Source organism: Arachis hypogaea, chromosome 11 (genome assembly GCF_003086295.3).
Source record: "Arachis hypogaea cultivar Tifrunner chromosome 11, arahy.Tifrunner.gnm2.J5K5, whole genome shotgun sequence".
Classification (NCBI taxonomy): domain Eukaryota; kingdom Viridiplantae; phylum Streptophyta; class Magnoliopsida; order Fabales; family Fabaceae; genus Arachis; species Arachis hypogaea.
The window spans coordinates 116,724,481-116,737,677 of record NC_092046.1 but is presented as its reverse complement, the minus strand read 5'-3'; the positions used below and the strand labels follow the sequence as shown (position 1 = coordinate 116,737,677).

At 40.4% G+C, this 13,197-nt stretch overlaps 1 pseudogene; it reads right to left on the bottom strand.

Annotated features, from left to right (window-relative positions):
- Positions 1-1,696: 1,696 nt before the first annotated feature.
- LOC112721670 (zinc finger CCCH domain-containing protein 17-like) lies at positions 1,697-3,500 on the bottom strand (annotated as a pseudogene).
- Between the last annotated feature and the right edge of the window lie 9,697 nt (positions 3,501-13,197).

Below are 13,197 nucleotides of genomic sequence, written 5' to 3'. Positions count from 1 at the left end.
AATAAAATATGTTATGGAGGTTTTTTAAAACTTCCACAACAAATCCCATAAATAAGCAAAAATCTTGTAGTGTTAGCCTCACCTTATCCATTCGTCCATGTGAAGGAACAGCCCACAAATCTTATATCAAAAGGTTCATTTGTCTAAATTGTATCTCTAAATCATTGGCTTTGAGTGTATGTGATTGGATTTTTTTGTACTTTTTTGTTTGTCCCAAAACCATATTAAAGTCATCATAAACTATCCATATGATATATTGGATGATTGGCCAAGAGTATTTAGCAAATCCTAACTTTTTTGTTTATTTTTAGTCTTTGGGTATCTCTAAAAGTCTGTTGCTCTCCAATTTTGTTCAAACTCTTTCATAGCGATTTCCATGTCAATATGATTAACATTGATTAATATTGAGAGAGTTAGTAAATGAAAATTAGTCAAAGCATAATTACTTTATATTTCGCACTCAACTCAATGATTTTATTCATGCTAATCTAATTTTTCTTCAATCTTTATGGATTTTTTTAATGTATTTCTAGCTCTGATATTCCTTAATTAACAAGAGAATCATATAAACTATCAACCCATAATCCACTATACAAAAGATTATGGGATAAAACAAAGAATAAACTACTATTTCTATCCATAAATGTTTAAAATGTTGACAAAAATATCCAAAAAAATAAAATAAAATAAAACTAACGTTATACCATCCGTTTGACAAAAATACCCAAACTTTAAGTTTTTATTGACTTTTTTAAAAAATATCACACTAAATTCTTAAATTACCCTCATCTTCTTCACCATCTCCACCATCACCATCACTATCACATGCTGGCCACTCCTCCCACAATCACTTTCCAACCCACTACCCCATACTTATACACAGACTCACCTGAAATCCCAACTCCCATTTCTTACACTTTTTACCACTGTTGTCATCCTCTCACCGTCAATAACTTGCTGCCATAAGATCTTATTTTGCCCAATTCTTATTTGCTACTTTCATTCTAAACCACCATCATCAAAAAATAATAAATTTAGAAGCTAATAACAAAAGCTTACAACAAAAATAAAAAACAAAAACTTACAGTCCAAAATTTTTAAATATTATAAATAAAATTTAAACAAAGAAATAAAATAACAAGAACAATAACAAAAATAAAAATAGTTAGAATCAACAAAAAGAAATAGAAAAACTTTTAAGTATACCGATATACTAGTATTTCAGTGAATTTTAATCGTTGATCTTAATTATATATAGTATATATATTTTTTATAATTAAGATCAGTGATTAAAAATACTAATATACTGATATACTTACAAATTTTTCAAAGATAATGAATTCTCAATCAACTTTAAGCAGCTCAAAATTCCAAATCTTGTTATTGTCCCTCTCACTACCGCATGAACTCCAATGCATCGAACTCATATTCATCGTTCTCATTGAATTCACCTTAGGAACCAAATTGTTATATACTATAAATGAAGCTCATTAAATGTAATATCTATTTATAAATATATTTAAAAAATTTAAGATATTCTATGATAATGCTTCAACTTGCTAAATATTCAAGATTCAAGAACAAATTTTAGAAGTTAGAGAAACATGAGTTCAAAATTTTGACCAACTTGAAAAATCTAAAAACCTAAAGAGTTAAAAGTAAAATTGACCAGAAATTTGATGGCAAGAAAATAAATTCAAGCTTTGTAAGGTGGGTATATTTGTGAACTTTTTTTAATATTGGGTGTGCAATCAGATGAACTCCATAATAAGTAATCATCCCAGCAAATAAGTGATGTGACAACGTCGGTATGCCCGTTAAGTGTCATTATGCACTGTAATGTATCAAGATCCCAAACCTGTAGATAGCAGGGTAACAAATATCAGATTCACTATTGGTTTAGAAGAAAGAAAATGAAACAAAAAATTACATAGCTAAAGGGGAATAGTGTGCAAATTACATGAAGCATATCTCACATTGAAATAAATAAATAAACAAACTCCTAGTTGACAGAAAACACTACCTTAATGCTATGGTCCATGGATCCAGAATAAAACATCTTGTGACATCCAATAGCAAGACAAACCACTAGTTTACTATGACCACTTAGTGTTGCAACCATTTTGAAAGGAGACTCAGCTTTGGGATCAGAGCTACATCTCCAAGCATAAATAACACCATCCTGCAATTTAAATAGATTATTTAAAAACTAATGGACAACAGAACTAGCTGAAATGTCATAGTTCTAATCAAACAACAACAGTAGCAAATGGCTAACTATAAACAAAGGTTGAATTACAACAATCTTAAATCACTGCAAGGTAATTTACCTTTGCTCCAGCAAGGAGGATATCATTGCCAACATTCAAGGAAAGGACTTGCCCTTTAGGTCCATCAAGAGTAACATCTACACCCGTCTGAATATTCCATGCTTTAACAACAACCACAATCAAATTATAAATTTACAGTTAAAGCTCCTATACATAAGATACCATTATTACAATAAAAAAAGAGGAATGAAGTATGATCTTACCTTCACAGCATTTTTCACACCAGCAAAAATTCATGAGCCCTCAGTTATGAGTGAGGTAACTTCAGAATTAAGATGGATCATGTTAACACAACGACCAGTGTTGCAGTCTCATGCCCGAACTATGCCGTCAGTGCTACTAGAATAAAGTTTGTCTGAACCAGCCGGCAGTGCAATCCCAGTGATTGCCTGTCAACAAAATTTGAATATTAGCATAAACAAATCCAACTCAATGGCACTTATTAGTTTAACTAGAGTAAACATCTTAGAAATAAATTTTCTCGCCCTCAAACTTATTTCAATTGCAATATTCACGTAACTTCCAAATTAAACCAAGACAATTAACTATAGAATTAGTTTACCAAATACACTAAACTGGATGTACTTTCGTGTGTTCATATCAAATAATAAGAGGTGGAATCAGACATGTATATACCTTTTTATGTTCATGAAGCTTTAAAAGTGTAGAAAACCCATCACCATAAAACCATGAATGAAAATTCTGACGCAAGTCACCATGCACACAATTGTCAGTCATCCAATATTTACAAATACTGCATGATTTATCTACAGAAGCCTTAGCAACAGTGGCCACATCTTCCACATCTACAGTCTTTTCAATCAATACAGCCTTTTGTTCACACTTGGTTGGCTTCTCAATAGACATAGCTTCTGGTCTACACTCAACAGCCCGTAGTGCACAACTTTCTGGTTTCTTGAAGGCCTTGGGTGCGCAATTTATTGACTTCTTAACAGAGGAGCTGGCCATCTTCTCAACGGACGAATGAGGCTTCTTTGAATGCTTATATGTCGTATTGGCATTATAGTATACATTGGATAGCAAGGTTGGTAAGCTATGCGAAAATCGACAAGGATTTATGTTGCATCTCCCAACTATCCAATACTTACATGTTGGTGGTGTTGTACGATGGAACTGTTCAGTCCTCCTTGTTGTTGTTATAACGGCCATGATACTACGAAATAAAACACATTCCATATAACATCAGGCACACAGTATTCCCATCAATAAGACCCTTCATTGCTCATTAATCTCTTCCAAAACTTAAACAACAACCCATTTAGAAGAAGCTGCAGAATCCATTGCCTCCTCAAAATCCAAACTCTGTTACTCCAATTCTCTATTAACCCAACTTAACACCACTTAAGTAAAATACAATATGAACACTAAGCAAAAAAAGAGAGAGATTCCAAAGAAGGTAATGTGCTAAGAAGCAAACCTGAGTTAAGAGTAAAATTGAGATCGAAAAGTGCAATAAAACTAATAAGAATTAGAATCACTGAATCAGAGTCAGAGAGATTCAGCAAAGAAGAGAGTGTTTGTAAAATAGTGTAATTTGAGATTTGAGATTCTGTTGACCCTTCGTCGCAAGATGTGGCCGGATACCTTTTCAGACGTTACTCCTTGAAGATGTAAAATTCCTCTTGGTAGATGTGTGCACAATGGGACTGTCCAGGGTTAGCTACCGCACATGTCAGGTTAGTTGTATAATCGACAAATGAGCTCATTAGCCATAGGGTAGGCATGCATCATTTGCATTTCTTTGATTTTGTTTGGGTTTGATTACTTGTCATGGTTTGCTTAATTGTACATATTAAATGTCTATATGCTAATTGTCTTACCTAGATTTACTTGTGTATTCCTTGTATTACTTTATATGTGTTTGTATATTTTGAGAGGTCCCTCTTGTTGGTATTGGTTGACGCTGAGGACTGTCTTTGATGAGATGATTTTTAGCTCCCTGGGTAGATACAGTGGCTCATCTCACTTGCTCTGGGTGGAGATATGATGAGTTGATTTAGAACCTGAGAATTTGAACTATCTGAGGGTTGTTCCATTGGACTGTTGGAATGTTGTGGTGAATTGTGAAAATTAATGAGATCAGAGTATTAGATTAGAATCACTTAAGTTAGTTGCCTGAATTACGGATTAGAAAGAGCCTAGGAATGGAAATGAATTGGGTGGAAGTTTAAGATTGCTTAGTGAATTTCCTGCTACCTTATATTGTATTTATTTAGTATTTTTACCGTATTGGAAACCCATGGATCGGGAGTTCCCATTTCGTATATATCTACTATTTTTCAGATGTAAATTCTGGTGCTCCATGATGAGTTGGAGTCAGACTGGAAGCTGGCAAAGTGATCTTGAGCTCCGTTTTATATTTTGCTTAGATTTCTCTCCTCCTTTATTTTGGAAAACTTTATTATGTATACGTACTTCTTTTTGGAACTTGCCTATAGAGATTTTGATGTATTTAGGAGAGATAGAAAATACTATTATCAACTACTTTTGTTATTGTAACCCTAACTGACCTAAACTTTGTAGGTCGTGACTAGCGGCTATTATACTTATGTTCATATATATTCTGTCTAAACTCTATTCTTCCTTTATGTTTTATTCTATCCCGTTTATCCGAATGCTTCTCATCGATACGTGTGTATGTTATGCTAGCAATTTTCTTTTAAGTTTCTTTCAGGATTCTCGGTTAATACTTTCCTCTATTAATTATGTATATACATATCAACTCCACCTTGAGTCGTACCACCTTATTATCATTGACTTATGACTCGAGTATAAGGATTTGCATATTAGGGTGTTACAAATTGCTTGGAATGCCTCAAAACAATCTCTCTCACAAATGAATTCTCTAAACCCACAATTCCAAGCCAAACAAAGGCCATAAAAAATACCAAACAACTCATATCACATAATGGAACCTGTTCATACCCTGGGTTGAGCTATCCGACATGGGATGATTAACGACAAAGCGACCGACCTCTTCAGGTCAAGCAGACCGACTTCTTCTTAAAGAACTCGGCCAAATCGACAGGAAAGCCCATAAAGGGCCCAAGTAGAGGAACACGACCCAAATCCAAAGGCCGTCCAAGCCTATAGAGATAAGGGGGGTTCCCTCGAAGATAAGCTGACCTCAACTCAAAGATAAAGATAAGATAAGATAACTAACTTATCTTATCTAGAAAGGTCACTCTACAACTGCTATAAATACACTGGAGCACCCAGGTATAACTCATACTCTGATTCTACATAAAACCTGCTTTATACCCATGCTAACTTAAGCATCGGAGTCTCTTGCAGGTACCCCCCACCCTCCGGTGACGAAGGATCAGCAGTGCAGTCAATCCAACAAGTCGGACGCACCCGCTCCGGCCGTCATCCACCGACCGGACACGTCGGCTCCGACCAGTGCAGAAGATCTCGTCCGAGATCGACCTCCAGTTTCAGGTAACCCTCGGAACATTGACGCCGTTGCCGGGGACCTGGAAGTCATCCCAACACCATGGCGGACGACCATGACAACGATCACGATTCAGATCTAGAAAACAGAACGCCACACAAAAACGCGGACACCCCACTAAAAGACACCCCGGAATCCAACGGAGACAAAAATCCAGCAAACCCGGGAGCAATAGAAGCACTTCAAGATCGCTTGAAGCAACTTGAAAAAGAAACCCAACAACAACGAGAAATCGGGAAGGATCTACAAAGAGAGATACGGCGACGTCGAGAATTGGAAGAAAAATTACAGCAATTAGAAGCCGATCTCAAATCAAAGGCCCCTCGGATCACTCCTGAGGAAAGCTCACGTAAAGAAGAGGATCCATTCACCAGGGAGATCATGAAAACCAAAATTCCAAAGGACTTCAAACTCCCAGATATGATTTTATATGACGGTACCACAGATCCCAACCACCATCTCAGCAATTTCAGAAGCAGAATGTACCTTACCGACGCCTCAGATGTCGTTCGCTGCAAAGCTTTCCCAACAACTCTCACGAAGACAGCAATTCGATGGTTCGACAACTTACCTCCAAAGTCCATCTCAAACTTCGACGACCTGGCCAAAAAGTTTCTGGCCAGATTCTCCATCCAGAAAGATAAAGCCAAGCACGCCCCCAGTCTACTGGGGATCAAGCAAGGAGATCGGGAGAGCCTCCTTAACTACATGGAAAGATTCAACAAAACATGCATGGACATACAAAGCTTACCAACAGAGGCCGCCATCATGGGACTCATCAATGGCCTACGAGAGGGACCATTTAGCCAATCTATATCAAAGAAGTACCCTACCTCATTAGACGAAGTACAGGAGCGAGCAGAAAAATACATCAACATGGAAGAAAACGCTCGGTTGGGAAAAAACTCAAAATCTGGGAACCCCTACCGAGATAAAGACAAGGAATCCAAAAAAAAAAGAAGATCGACAGGGGGAGAAAATCAAAAAGTACCATAATTACACTCCTCTCAGGGCATCCCTGGTCGACGTGTACAAAGAAGTCTGCCATACAGAGAAAATTCCCCCGGCGCGACCACTCAAAGGCAAAAGGGGGAGCGGAAACCGGAAGAAATATTGTGAATACCATCGAGTTCGAGGGCACTCCACCAACGAGTGCTTTGACTTAAAGAATATCATAGAAAAATTGGTGAGAGAAGGAAGATTAGATCGATTTCTGGCTACCCGAGATGATGACCAAAGAAAAAGACGAAGGGACGAGGATGACGGACGAACTGAACGATCACCTCGGACACCAGAAAGACACGTCCACAAGATACACGGCGGATTTGCAGGAGGAGGGATCTCCAAATCATCTCGAAAAAGATATCTCAAAGAAGTATATCAGGTCGAGGGAAAGGAGGAAGCACCCGACATCCCTGCGATAACATTCACTAAAGAGGACGCATTTGGCATCATCTCGGGACACGATGATCCCATGGTCATTACTGTCATACTGGCAAACGCCAATCTGCATCGCACATTAGTGGACCAAGGGAGTTCTGCCGATATCTTATTCAAAGCAGCCTTCGACAAACTCGGCTTAGACGAAAAGGAGCTTAGAGCATACCCGAACAGTCTGTTCGGATTAGGAGATACCCCAGTACAACCACTGGGATACATATCGCTACACACAACCTTCGGAAAAGGGAGCCAATCTCGGACCCTCAAGATAGACTACATCGTGGTCGACGTAAGTTCAGCCTACAATGCTCTAATAGGTCGGACAACACTTAATCAACTCGGCGCAATAGTCTCAACTCCACATCTATGCATGAAATTCCCAACCACAGAGGGGATAGCCACGATAAAAGCAGATCAAAAGATGGCATGCCACTGTTATAACGAAAGTCTAAACCTTAGAGGCAGGGGAGAAGAGTTTCATACAATCGAACTGGGCAGAGTCCAGCAACGAGAAGAACTCCGTCCGCAACCAGAAGGCGAGATAGAGAAGATTCAAATCGGAGACACCTCGGACAAAACGACCAATATTGGCACGATCCTCAAAGGAGACTCAAAAGAATTACTGATACAATTCTTACGAGATAATGTCGATCTCTTCGCATGGAAAGTCGCGGACATGCCAGGCATAGACCCTAAGCTACTGTGCCATAAATTGGCGGTCTACCCAGGATCTCGGCCGGTGCAGCAGAGACGAAGGAAACTCGGGCCAGAACGATCCAAAGTTGTGGAAGAACAAGTACAAGCACTACTGGAGGCAGGATTTATAAGAGAAGTCAAGTACCCACTATGGCTAGCCAACGTCGTCTTGGTGAAAAAATCAAACGGGAAGTGGCGAATGTGCACCGATTACACCGATCTCAACAAAGCCTGCCCAAAAGATCCATACCCACTCCCAAACATCGACGCTCTGGTAGATGCTTCCTCCGGATATAGATACCTCTCGTTTATGGACGCATACTCGGGATACAACCAAATCCCCATGTATTCGCCAGATCAGGAAAAGACATCGTTCTTAACACCAAAGGCAAACTACTGCTACATCGTGATGCCTTTCGGTCTCAAGAACGCAGGAGCTACTTATCAAAGGCTAATGAATAAATTTTTCTCAGATCACATAGGAAAAATCATGGAAGTTTATGTGGACGACATGTTGATAAAGACACAAAGCGAAGACACATTATTATCCGACCTGGCTCGAGTATTCAACACCATAAGGAAGCACGACATGCGACTCAATCCCGCAAAATGCACCTTCGCAGTAGAAGCAGGCAAATTCTTAGGTTTCATGCTCACACAAAGGGGAATTGAAGCAAATCCAGACAAATGTCAAGCCATACTCAACATGAAGAGCCTAACCTGTGTCAAAGAAGTACAACAACTCAACGGGAGATTGGCCGCCCTATCCCGATTCTTAGCAGGAGCTGCGATAAAATTCCTCCCCTTCTATGCTACGTTAAGAAAGGGAAAACAGTTCGAATGGACGACAGAATGTGAGCAAGCCTTCCAAGACTTCAAGGAGTTCTTAGGACAGCCACCTATCCTATCCCGACCACGAGAAGGAGAACCGCTCATCTTGTATCTCACAGTAGGGAACCAGGCAATAGCCTCGGCACTAGTCAGAGAAGATGAAAATGGGCAACAATCTGTCTACTTCATTAGCAAGGCACTACAGGGATCCAAGCTGAACTACCAGAAAATAGAAAAATTTGCCTATACTCTTATCCTAATATCTCGACGACTCCGCCCGTACTTCCAGGCTCACACCATTAAGGTTCGAACTAACCAGCCCATAAAAGGAATATTGCAGAAAACAGATCTAGCAGGCAGAATTCTACAATGGGCAGTCGAGTTGTCAGAGTTCGATCTCCAATATGAAAATCGGACGGCAATCAAATCACAATATCTGACTGACTTTATCGCAGAATTCACAGATGCCCTAGAAACTCCTACAGAATAGAACCTTTACGTGGATGGTTCTTCAAATAAAACTGGAAGCGGTGTAGGCGTGATAATAGAAAGCAACCAAGGAACCCAAGTTGAGCTCTCCCTCAAGTTCGGGTTCCCAGCCTCAAACAACCAGGCGGAATATGAAGCATTATTAGCTGGTTTGAAGCTGGCTAAAGAGGTCGGAGCTCAAAAACTCAACATTTACAGCGATTCACAAGTGGTTACATCACAAATAACAGGGAGCTACCAAGCCAAAGATCCCACCATGAAAAAATATTTGGATAAAACCAAAGAACAGCTCGGACAAATCGGGGAGTATAAGATCTGCCACATACCCCGCGAACAAAATGTCCAAGCTGATGCACTCTCAAAACTAGCCAGCACCAAACCAGGGGGTAACAATAGAAGTCTCATCCAGGAAATGTTGCAGAACCCGTCAATCTCGGAAGAGGAAAAAGTCCTGACTATAACAAGTCAGGACCAAGGATGGATGACCCCTATAACCAACTACCTCAAAACAGGAACGCTCCCCACAGAAGAAAAGGAGGCAAAGAGGATAAAAAGGGAGGCACAGTACTACACCATCCTAAACAACATCCTGTACAAAAGAGGAATCTCAACACCTTTACTAAAATGCGTGCCGACCTCCAACACAAGGGAAGTGCTAGAAGAAATACACGGCGGTATTTGTGGCAATCATCTCGGAGCACGAGCTCTCGCCAAAAAAGTACTCCGGGCAAGATTTTATTGGCCAACTCTACAGAAAGAAGCCACAGAATTTGTAAAGACATGCCCACTATGTCAGAAACATGCCAACTTTCACATCGCCCCACCAGAAGAGCTCATCAGCGTGACCTTGCCTTGGCCGTTTGCAAAATGAGGACTCGATCTTCTCGGCCCCTTCCCACAGGGATCAGGACAAGTTAAACTCCTCATAGTAGGGGTAGATTACTTTACAAAGTGGATCGAGGTAGAGCCCCTAGCCAATGCCACCGCTCAAAGAAGCCGGAAATTCTTATATAGAAACATTGTCACGAGGTTCGGGGTTCCATATTCAATAACCACAGACAATGGCACTCAATTCACAGATGCAGGCTTCAGAAGACTAGTAGCTGACTTGAATATAAAACACCAATACACCTCCGTTGAACATCCACAAGCCAACGGACAGGCCGAAGCTGCTAACAAAGTCATACTAGCCGAATTAAAACGGAGATTACAAGATGCAAAGGGAGCCTGGGCAGAAGAGCTTCCACAGGTCCTATGGGCATATCGAACAACGCCACATTCCACCACAAAGGAATCCCCATTTCGATTAGCATACGGAATAGAGACGATGATTCCAGTAGAGATTGAGGAAGGGTCGCCCAGAGTAGTTCACTACAATGAGGGAGCAAACTCCCAACTTCAGAGAGAAGAGCTCGACCTGTTACCCGAACTCCAGGAAAGAGCTCGGATCAGGGAAGAAGCTCTAAAGTGCCGAATGGCTTCCAGATATAATCAAAAGGTAGTGCCGAGAAGTTTTGCAGAGAATGATCTCATCCTAATCCGAAATGATATCGAAACAACTCGACCAGGAGAAGGAAAGCTGGCAGCAAACTGGAAAGGACCCTACCGAGTTGTTGAAGTACTTGGAAAGGGCTACTACAGACTGTCTGAACTCGATGGATGAGAGCTTCCCAGGTCGTGGCACGCTTGCAACCTAAGAAGGTATGTACTACAGTTAAGAAGAGATAAAAGATCTCATCATTGGATGCACTCTTTTTCCTGAAAAGGTTTTTTAATGAGGCATCCAGTTGAGACTTAAACAATCCCATATGTATCTATTTGCACTTTTCCTTTAAATAAAATATATTATAGATATTCTACAAAGATTTCAAGACGCATTAATCTGAAGCATTCATCGTCCGATTATAAAGCAACAGATCGGCAGAAAGTGAAAATGCGATTCACCCAAAGGACGATCTAGAGATGACAACCACTTTCTATAAATCGGCAAAGATGAACACAGAATAATGTAAGAAGTTATCGAAAGTGATCTAAAAAAGAACCTGACGAGGTCTTACGGATCGCTAAAATAATAACTTAGAGACTGGTCGAACATTAAGAAGTCGAACCAAGTCAAACCAAGTTATAAGTAAACCCTGGAAAGAGGTCTGGCCAACCCTATTAAAGAGGATTACTTTAACTTAGAAGGGCCCGACATAACAAAGTCAGCCCAAAACGAAAAGTTATTAAAGTAGTCCCTGAAAGAGATCTGACAAAGATCCAAGAAAGAGGACAACAAAAAATAACTTAAGGGAGACCGACATAACCAAGTCGGACTCCTACTACCAAAAAGTTATCAAAGTAGTCCCTGAAAGAGATCTGACAAAGATCCAAAAAAGAGGACTACAAAAAATAACTTAAGGGAGACCGACATAACCAAGTCGGACTCCTACTACCAAAAAGTTATCAAAGTAGTCCCTGAAAGAGATCTGACAAAGATCCAAGAAAGAGGACTACAAAAAATAACTTAAAGGAGACCGATACAACCAAGTCGGACTCCTACTACTAAAAATTTATCAAAATAGCCCCTGAAAGAGATCTGACAAAGATCCAAGAAAGAGGACTACAAAAAATAACTTAAGGGAGACCGACATAACCAAGTCGGACTCCTACTACTAAAAAGTTATCAAAATAGCCCCTGAAAGAGATCTGAAAAAGATCCAAAAAAGAGGACTACGAAAATAACTTAGAAGGGGACCAACGCAAAGGAATCGGTCACAAATACAGAAAACTGAGTAACAAGTTGGATCTATACAATCACAGCCTCAAAGGATCCAAGATACAAGCAAATAAAGCAAAGTAATCCAAGGAGGTCGAGCAGCATGATTCCGAACATCAATAGAAAAACAAAAAAGATGTCAAGTCAAACAACTGCTTCTACTCTATAAAGTTATAAGGCCTCGAAGGCCACCAAAACCTACCACAAAGAGATCACAAGTTACCTTTTGTTTTTCAAAATAAAAAGTTGCTAGACAGGCAACTAGGAAGCGTCAATAAATAAATAAAAAAGTTCTAAAAGAGCCCACAAGCCGGGCCAACTACACAAATTTTCAAGAAGAGATCAACAAGCATCGGGAGCCTTCTCGGCAGCATCAAGACAAGGAGAAGGAGGGTGAGTCTGAATCGGCACAGCATCCACAGTTCCATCCTCCCGATTCAGGATCTGACAATCCGAGTCGGGCACAGCAGGAGGAACCGAAGAGGTCGGCACTTTGGTAGAAGACACAGGGGGAGGAACAACATCATCATCATCACCCTCATCATCAGGGACAATCTTGCCATCCCTGACTATAATATCCAGGCTAAAAAGGGTGAGGTCGGCTTCGGGAGCAATGACCTGAACTTGCTCCCTCAAGTTCTCATAAGCAGCAGTCACGCTGCCAACGAGATGACTTTGGAGCTCAGCATAATCTTCCCGAACACTGTCAAGCTCCCCCCTCAGGCGCATCACCTCCCGATAAGATGAAAGGTAACTCTCCTTGTGCATCAGGACTGCGTCCGGAGCCAACCTCAAAGAAGCCGCCAATGACTGAGAACTCACCTCCTCATTCTTCAAGTCCTTCTCCAACTTGGCTACCTTCGTCTCAAGCTCCTCCTTTAACTCCTTCATCCGATCAAACTCTTGTTTTGCCTCCTCCATAAACGCTTTAGTAGCGTGGAGAGGGAGATTCTGAGCAGTCCGATATATGGCAGCCGACATATACGCCATCTTCACATGATTTCGGGCCATAAATTCCAAGTGATGGAGGATGGACACATCGTCCATGGAGAGAGTGCCGTAGGGACCGATTTGTTGATCCATGAATTCAATAGCATTAAAATCAGGAGCATCGAGGTCAAAGAGTTCAGTAGTCTTTTGTTTTTTATTGAGAGGAGCAGCAGAGGTAACGTGAGGAT